This window comes from Neolamprologus brichardi, chromosome 9 (genome assembly GCF_056152115.1).
Source record: "Neolamprologus brichardi isolate AB-2024 chromosome 9, ASM5615211v1, whole genome shotgun sequence".
Classification (NCBI taxonomy): domain Eukaryota; kingdom Metazoa; phylum Chordata; class Actinopteri; order Cichliformes; family Cichlidae; genus Neolamprologus; species Neolamprologus brichardi.
The window spans coordinates 2,434,433-2,444,232 of NC_142112.1; positions in this window are offsets into that span (position 1 = coordinate 2,434,433).

Consider the following 9,800-nt stretch of genomic DNA (forward strand, 5'->3'; position numbering starts at 1 on the left):
AGCTCCTGATATGAAAGCTCAAAGTCGTCTGTATCACCTTTCATGGAATTAGGCTTCTGGCAAATGGCTTAATAAGATTATCTGGCCGGCCAATTTAACAAAGGCACAGTAATTGTTTAATGAAGATATTGAATATGCAGGCCACATTGTGTTCCATAAGCTATGACTTAATAACTGTCTGCAGTCTAAATGAGAGCCATCCTTTACCGCCCTAAGTGGAGAAAAGTGCGCGCTTACAGATTTTTTGTTGCTTTGAGGAATATAAGTGTTAACAAACTGCCTTTGAATCAAACGATTGAAAGAAGCACAGCAGCAGACGGCTTGCTGTGATTATTACGCATAGCATTAACAGAATTTGTGTAAAAACAGATTTTAAAGGAACAAATCTGACCACACAGGTAATGCCATCCAGCCATCCGTCTGCGTCCACTTATTCTCAGGAGGCTCTGCAGCCGGGCGCATATCCCAGCAAGCAAAGGGCGAGAGGTGGGCCACACCCTGAACTTAAATCTACAGCAACTGCATGTTTTTTAGGCTATAATTTTCTTTTAAAATATTAATGACACTGTTATTGATCATCTTTACTGTGTTGGCTGTCTCATGTGCCTATGCAGCTGTGGAGATGGGGCATCTTGACATTATGTGTGTATCGATCCTGAAATATCGATTCCTCCGATACCAATCATTTATGTTCTAGAATCGATTCTCATTCTCACATTAAAATATCGATATTTTAGTAATTTAGGGTAAATTTGTAGTTTATCATTAACAGGAACACAGTGGAAAGAAACTGTAACATTCGGATTGTCTACATTCAAAGGAACTACTTCCTCTTCCGCCTTTCATAGTCATGTGTGAAATACGGCTGTATAAATGTCTTGCAGCCCCTTGGCGTGCGCACTCACAACAATGGCTGAGCGTAGTTGGAGTCATGTGCGAACCTATTTTACCTCCACAAACAGCTGAGACGTGGTTTCGATACATGTGGCAAAAACGTGAGGTGTTGTGGGTTACAGGGTTTATTTATCGGATAAAATACGTTAAATGTCCGGAAACAGCCGGGGTGTCCAAATTCAGAGGCTGCTTCCACCCAAGGACCCGGCCTTCGCGGTCTAAAGAAAGCTGGGTAGTACGTCACGAGCTCCCTCGATGGAGTGAAACTGCTGTCTGCTCCTTGCTATCTAACATATAACCGGGCGCTGACGTAAACTCTTCTGTTTGATCGGTTTTCTGTTTGACGTTTATTCAGCTGTGTGAAAACCCCGGAGGAACCCTCCCGAGGGATTAATAAAGTTACATTTATTTAATCTAATCTAATAACTTTAATCTCAGCCAAACCGATTTACTCAGGAACAAATAAAACACTGAAAAAGTCAAACAATAACATTTTTAAGTTATCAAAGTGACTTATATATCATGTTTAACCCGAGTAGCGAAAGACCGCGGGGGTTTGAAGACGATGTGTCGGCTCAGATATTTGAAGTTCACACAGCTACATTCTCACCTGGAAATAAAAAAGTCTTTTTGCGACCCAGAGAGAGAAATAAGAGTAATATTAAAACTAAGCAGCTGCCGTCATTGTTGGAAACAAGTACTCTGATGCCCTGTAATCATTATGATGCTATAATTTGAGATACAATAAATAAAATACGTTTTTGTACAAAGTATCGGTATCGGATCAGTATTATCGATACCACCCTGAATATCACTTGGTATCAGATCGGAAAGGAAATCAGTGGTATCGCACATCACTACTTGACATGTGCAGTTGGCTTGAAGTTGGCCTCTCGTGTTCGCCACATCAAATTCGTGATGATTCTCATAGTCCTGCTTAATCTTGTACAATTCTATACGTTTAGGATACACCCAGTAATGAGGGGTGCAAATTAAACCTTTAACCTACAGCAACTGCAAATTTTAAAAAGGTTTTTTAGGCTTTTTCATAATGTTCTTTTAAATTATTTATTGCACTATTATTGATCCTATTTATTGTCTAATACACGTTCTTTATGACTATTAGATCATCTTTGGTTGTACAATCCCAGAGCCACGTTGGGAAGGGAACAACATGCGGGTAGTAAGACTGTCAGAAGGTAGAGCTGGTCTGACAAGATGAGAACTAAAGACAAAGGTTGGTAGAGTAACACTTGTAGAAGTGTGCCATTACACCTGCACATGCGCTAATCAGCTTCTAGGTATTATAGTTCAATATGGAGGCTCATTTGGAAGAATTAACAAGATTTACTGAGCTAGAGAAATGAATGTGTTTGGCGATTAGATTCTGACGACCCATCATGGCAGAACAGATGCCATCAGTGATAGGGTTCAGGAGTCTAGACTGTGGTCGTGGTGAAGAAGAAGATGGAAGCTTGGGTGGAGCTCTGAGGCAGACGGAGGCTTCACAAAAGAGTCTGAAAGGGAGACTGATGGAGAGCACTGATTTAAACCACACAGAAGAGCGGCTGATTGGCTTAAAGAAAGCAAGCAAGAAGATGATTCGATTATAGTAATGATGTCAGTATTGAGATCAACAACATGGGAAAGTGATAGTGATGAACAAATTAGCAGCTGAACACCCAGGAAAGGAGCAGATGAGTGATTATAAATCTGTCTTACTGAACCTTTGTTAATGAAACAAAACTGCATGCAACTAACTAAAAATGGACAAAACCTTAGACCAGACCTTCCCAAAGTGTGGGGCCCACCCCCTGGGGGGGCGCAGTGGCATGGCAGGGGGGGCGCGGTGTGAAAATGAAAAAAAAACAACGCTTGGACACTGCTAGCACAGGGCGCCCACAGAAACGCAAAGCAGGAGATGAAGCATCGCTGAATATGTTTCCAAACCAACTTCATTCTAAGCCAAAGACTAGAAAATATGGTGAAGCATATCTGCCCTTTGGCTTCACCTGCACAAGTGCTGAGGTAGGTCTCCCTGCAGGGTTGGTTTCCCCTGCGTCGGGAGCAGCGCTGGGCTGTTTAAATCACGGACAAACAGTATCCCACATTCTTGATTTTTAGTTCACAAACACTTAATGACTAACTACTCCTGACATTTTTGGGATGTTTGCTCTTTATACAGTAAAGTTACAGGATACAAATAACATCAGGCTGATCCTGCCACGATTTGTTCCCTCGGTTCAAATCACAGACAAACAGGATCCAACAGCTGTTTATGTTTTTAAACCCATTTTGCACAGAGAGACATTTTTTGAAAAATGTATTGACAGCAATGATGAATATTATTACACAGGAAAAAAACAACTACAGTAAAATAATCACAGCGTGACGCCTCTGCCTTTGTAAATGAAGGGACAGTAACTGCGTGTAAAACCTGCAGACAGTCAGATTAACAGGATTTTGTCTCTATCATTCTGCAGTTCATCTCATGTAAACAATAACGTGGCCACAGCGTGACGTGGAAAAAGGAACATACCTTTGACGCTGTGTGACGAACTCTGTATTCCTTGTCCACACGTAAACGCAAAAACAGGAGTTTTAAAAATCTCAGTTTTCGGTGATTTGAAACGCCGTTTACGTGGACGAAACAGCTGCGTGTTCAAAAATACTCGTGTAGGTGCGGATGTAAAAGAGTTAGTAGTTTATTTTATTACTACCTGCAGATTACTTGTATTTGCTTAATTGTTTACTAAATGTTTGAGGTGTGAAATAAACCACAATGGAGCAAAATATGGGCGTGTGTGGTTGGAGGATGTATTAGTGCGCGCGTGCACGCACGGGGGGGGGAGACATTTTTCATGTAAAACAAAGGGGGGCCCAGCAAAAAAAGTTTGGGAACCACTGCCTTAGACTGATATATAAGGTCTACTTATTTATAAGTTTATCTTTATTTTTTTCTTTGCATTCTGGTATTTCTGAGGTGATTATTAAGGAATCTTTAAAAAAATATTTTCAAATATTTGCACATTTCTGACCTCCCTAAATGTGAAAAAGTAATGTTTGAGGGTGTTATATGTACTGTCATATATGCTTTGACATTTATTCCCAAAGAGTTCAGTCTCATTTTTGGAATAGCAGAGATAACTTAGACATTGATTATACAATTGTTTTCCTACAAGATACATATTTTTTAAAATGAAAAATGTTCACGAGCATATAAACTTGAGTCACATCCCCTTCTTATTCACAGGGTTTAGTATGATTGGCCCACCCTCTCAGTTATGATAGCTTCAACTCTTCTGGGATGGTTTTCCACAGGGTTTCTGGAAGTGTTTGTGAGAATTTTTTTTTTTACAATTTTCCCAGAAGTGAAACTCTGATGTTTGACAAAAAGACCTGGCTTGCATTGTCTGCTCCAATTTCTTACCAAAAGTAATCTATTGATTTAAGGTCGGGACTCTTTGCAGGGCAATCAAGTTCCTTCACAACAAACTCGCCCGTCCATGTCTTTATGGACCAGGAATAACATTTAATTGAACAGAGAAAATGAAGAATAAAACTTGACTTCCTAATCAACACTGAGCAGCTAGCTGCGTGATTAGGAATAAGCAACTGCTATTACAGCAAATGACTGGTGAGGTAGAACACATATGCTAGGGCAGGGGTGAGCCAGGACGTCAGGTCAGGGGGGAAATATCATCTCTACAAACGAGATTTGGTACCAAGCCACAAGAACAACTGATGTGTTGAATGCAAGAGCAGCTGACCTGGAAACCTGGACCGTCCTTGGCTGACTACCAAGACTATGTGAAAGTCTACAAGAAGATGTGAATGCGGCATTACAGACCATAACTAAAACAAGCCAGCTGATCTATACCACAGAAAGATAAGCAGCCACAAGGAGCAGTAAGATTCATGGAGTAGGAGACTAGAGACCAAGATCAGGGTAACAGGGAGGGATAGTATCAGAACTGCAGAACAGGGTCCAGTTACCAGGGTTATAATATATTTTTTATTTTCTAAGTAGTTTTCATTTATTTATTTTTTATGTTTTGACTTTTTAATTCAGTTTAGTTTCAGTTCATTTCCAGAGTTGAATTTCTTTTGCAAATGTTTAGTTTTAGTTTAGTTTTTAGTAGTACCAGTGTTAGTTTTAGTCTTTTGAATTACTATGTGAAGGCAAGATTTAGGAAAATAAGGGCAGGTATTATAAAAACAAAATGAAAAATAAAAAGACCAAAAAAAAAAAACCATTTCCAATGCAGTTAAACTATAGTGTGACAGACAATAAACATGTCTTTCAATGGCTGGAATAATGTTTTTACCAACGTAATAGATACAAAAAATAAGGATGTTTGCTCTTAACTTGTATTTTATTTTAGTTAGCTTTACTTTTTTTTCTCACAGTGTGAGTGTAACCTTAAAGAGTTACTAATGGTTTGAGTGTGTTATGAGTGAGGTTGAGAAGTTGTGTTCATTATTAAGCTTTGTTAAGTAAAATTGTTTTGATGAGAAATAATTAAATAGCAGGTGTTGATGTCCAGATGGTCTTTGAAGTATATGGGGGGGGATCTCTACTGAGATCAGGAAAAAAATGTTGGTTTTCCAAGTGTGAAAGATGGTTGCCTTTCTTTATCCAGATTGTACAGAGGAAATAAACTGTCTGGGTGCTGTTCTTAATCGGAGAAGAGTTTTGCTGTTGCTGGGATTCTTCTGGGTGAGTTAACTTGTTCTGAGTAAGAATACTGTGATGTTAAGCCATCAACGATGACATGCTAACAGCTATCGTGGCCATTGCTATTAACCTGTGATTGTAAATGTACAATTGTGAAGATCAAACCTTATATTTGATTTTGTTAGCTTCCTATAACTGACACGTCCGGTGTGGCAGACGTGTGGAGTTTGTAGAAAGGACCCAAAAGGCGGCAGCTCTGGTGCAGGTGAGTATTTATTTACAGGAGTGGGTACAAACAGCAATGGTGGGTGAACATGAAACTGGAAAACCTAAACTGGGCAGAGCTAAGAAAACAAACCTGAACGAAGATGCAGGGAGGTACGGCGAAATACACAGAGAGACGCAGGAAGACCGAGGGGAAGCACACAGACGAACCAGCAACGAGGACGAGGTAACACACACCATAAATACACACGGCAGGAATCAGGGGATGGGAAACAAGAGGGGAACACACCTGGAAGACATCACGGCTGACGAGGCAGGGGAAACGTAAAGAGAACGCACTGACATAAGACACAGACTTTCACAATAAAACAGGAACTTACACATGCAAGGACACAGACTAAGAAACGCGGACTTAACACAGGAATACATGAGCAGAACCGAATAAAAACTAAACCGAGGAAGAACAGAACCAAAATCACCATAATAGAAAACACAAAACGCTGGGTCAAAAGGACCCAGGATCATGACAATAACACTGTATGTAAAGACTGCAGGTTAAATGTATGCTGTAGAGATTGTATGTTTGTGTATCAAACCTCTACTTGTATTTATTGTGAAGTGAATGCAGTCTAAAGAAAAGGGGGTGGGGTTTTTGCAGTTGCACCATCAACATTTTGAAGCTGGAGAGCCCATTTTGTTGTTTACTTTAGTAAGAAATAATCATTGTCAGTGTTTGGGGATATTTTGTCTTTCTTTCTGTATACTGGAGACAGAAACTGCAACTTTGCTAGTATGTATGTAGAAAATATAGGAAACAATATATGTATGAATGTCTAAGTGGAGATTTCTGAAAGTTACTCTGATTCTGTTATACAGCTCAGGTTTTTTCGGATGTACCCTCCGTGAGTCCCTGAGATGATCGGTCGGAAAACAAAAGGAGTGTTTTGTTTATTATTTTCCATGATTTGGGCCCAATTTTTCCTTTCATGCAATGCTATTGTTTTCATTGTATGTATATGAGATTATTCATTTGTGAATACAAGTTCATCAAACCAAGTTCTCAGAGCGTTTTATTAGTCATCCAATTTGCTCTAGTAGTTAATCCTTAGCTATTGGTCCAGCACCCAGGTAAGCATTCAAATCTGTATCCCAAGTATTGAAAGAGGTCTTACATGAGTGTTTTTTACATGAGGTTTTAGGGGTTTTTGTTTCAGTTAACTATGGTAACCTTGCCAGTAACCATCTGGTATATCCAAGGAAAGAGTCTCAAATTTGAAGAGCTGGATAGCAACACCCTGACATGTCAGCACTCTGACATAATCCACACCAACTAGCTAAAGAAGCTAACTGAGCATCTGGCAGCACGAATGAACCACCTAATGATGTATAAGATACACAGAATGGCTAATCGAAGGCCAGACAGTCCTGACTCAATGCCTAGCACATGGATCCTGGGATGCCTAAAACTGTACAAGATCAACAGGACCCTAAGAGCCTTCACCTGGAATTCAACTGGGATATGGCAAACAACACTAGACACCAATTTCAAGATGATCCGTTAACTATTAAGCTGATGATTTACCAAGGAGAAGCTCTGTCCCCACTGATTTTCTGCAGGGGCTAAACCCCGTATCCAGATCTTTAGCTAGACCAGGGGTCTGCAACCTTTAACACCCAAAGAGCTATTTGGACCCGGTTTCCACGCAAAAGAAAACTCTGGGAGCCGCAAATACTTTCTGAAATCTAAAATGAAGATAACACTGTTATTGTTTTTACCTTTATGCTTTGTGTGAACAACTAAAGTAAGTAAAGTTTATTTATTAAGCGCTTTTCACAGACAGGCAGTCACAAAGCGCTGTACACAAATATTAAAATAAACAATACAATCAACAGACATTATACACAATGTAAAAGATCAAATGTAAAGAATGTAAAGAATATAAAATACGTAGATCAACAAAAGGCTTGTTTGAAAAGTTTTTAACTGCTTTTTAAAAGAATCCACAGAACAACTAAGGTGTGCTGCTTATGAACTCCATGAAATTACATTTTATTTATGTAATTAACACATTTGAACTATATAGAAAGAAATATAACAAAAGGAAAGACAGCTGAACTAAAATGATCCAGCAAACAAAAACTGCTGTGAGTCGCCGTCCTTATATCTCCGTTGGGCTTTTAGAGCCTTGACCTGACTTTTAAAAAATAATTGAAAAAAAGCACTATGCTGCTAAAAAAAAAAAATAGATATTTGCAAAATTCTGCCTAAGTATGTATTTTACCTGGTTAATGTGTCTGGCGGGGCGTGGTCTGCAGTGCCGCTGCAGGGGAGGCAGATGCACCTGAGCGGCACCCGCCATCACGCCTCGCCACCTTAAAGTCTGTGCTCTCTCTGCTGTTGTTGGTGTGTGTCGGGCTGTGAGCTGCAAAGCTACAGCCGGCTGTATGCGTACAGCAACCGTGTGTGACAAGTGGTCAATAAAGAGATGCTGAAAAGCGTGTTCATACAAACATCGTCGGATCTGCCGTGATATGTTTACAATAAGACTTCTGCTACTGAACCTCTGCGCACAGCGTCTGCTGTCATCTGTGAGGCGTGAGCGTGTTTGTTTTAACATAGTTCACGGTGGAGCTGCTGACATAATGTGGATCTGAAGATCCATAATTGGCCTACCTGGGGTTGAAAGTCTCGGTAAATGCACGGCGTTTCGGCGGGTATACCGGCTTCTGCGAGTGTGACGCTTATTTTGAGCGATGAAAAAATAATAAGATATAATTTTATTTTTATATTTCAAAATCACAATAAACTTCCAATTTAGAACTACAAGTTAAAAAAAGAACTAAACACAAATAAAATACACTTCAGATAAATACTTCTCATTTATTTTCCCAAACCACCCGGAGCCGCAGTATAAGGACTAAAGAGCTGCATGATTTTTGAGTCCCAATCATCTTATTAATGGGTCCAGTGAATGTGGATTCAAGTGCCCTGCATGTGCATGCGTTTGTTTCACTTTCCATCCATCATTAATGGTGACCACCTCCTGTTCCAAATCGAAGACATATCCCGTCTGTGTGCCTGTGATGCCTCTATAAAGAGCAAATCTGAAGAAAACACATGCATAGATTGCTGGCTTTGTAACCATCAGTGCCCATTACTCACTGCAATGTGAAGTGACAAAGAGGAGCCACAGCCCTCCGTGACAGTGTGACCATTTTTCACAAGTTAGAGCACATTAGAGAGTCAAGTCATTATCACATATTTGTCTCAGTCACTGTAACAGAGTCGCCTCCTTCTGTGTACAGAGATTTACAGATGTAGGTAAAAGGCACTCTCCAGTCCATCATCAAAGCAGAAGAGAGTGCAAGTAGGGTGGAGTGGGTGGAGATGAACGCTGGAGTGATTTGTGACAGATGGTATCAGCTACACCAATGATTTATGGTTTGTAGATGGTGGAAACGACAGGTGGTAGAGGTGAAGACGTTAATATTTTCTTTGGGAGTGACCAGGATGGACAGGATTAGAAATGAGTATATCAGAGGTACGTCTCAGGCTGGGCATTTTGGAGACAAATGGAGATAGGTGAGGCTCAGATGGATTGGACATGTGCAGAGGAGGGATAGTGGATTTATTGGTGTGTTGAAGATGGAGCTGCCAGCCAGAAGGAAAAGAGGAAGTCCTCCGAGGAGGTTCATAGATGTAATGATAGAGGATGGTGTGACAGAGGAGGATGTTTCTAAACCTGATATGCAGGAATCTACTATAGCAAATATTAACAACATTCTTCACCGTTCAAATTTGTAATTATTTGTTATATTATTAAATGTTTAAGTTAAATGACATAGCTGAATGTGGAAAGGGGATTTAATCCTGGCAGTTAAACTGCATTACAATAGTCACGTATACAGTCTGATTGTATGTTTACGTTCTACGGAGCCCCGCAGGGGACATGGGAGAAAAAAAATTAAGACAGACTTTTGCGAGATTTCGCAAAAGTTGAAT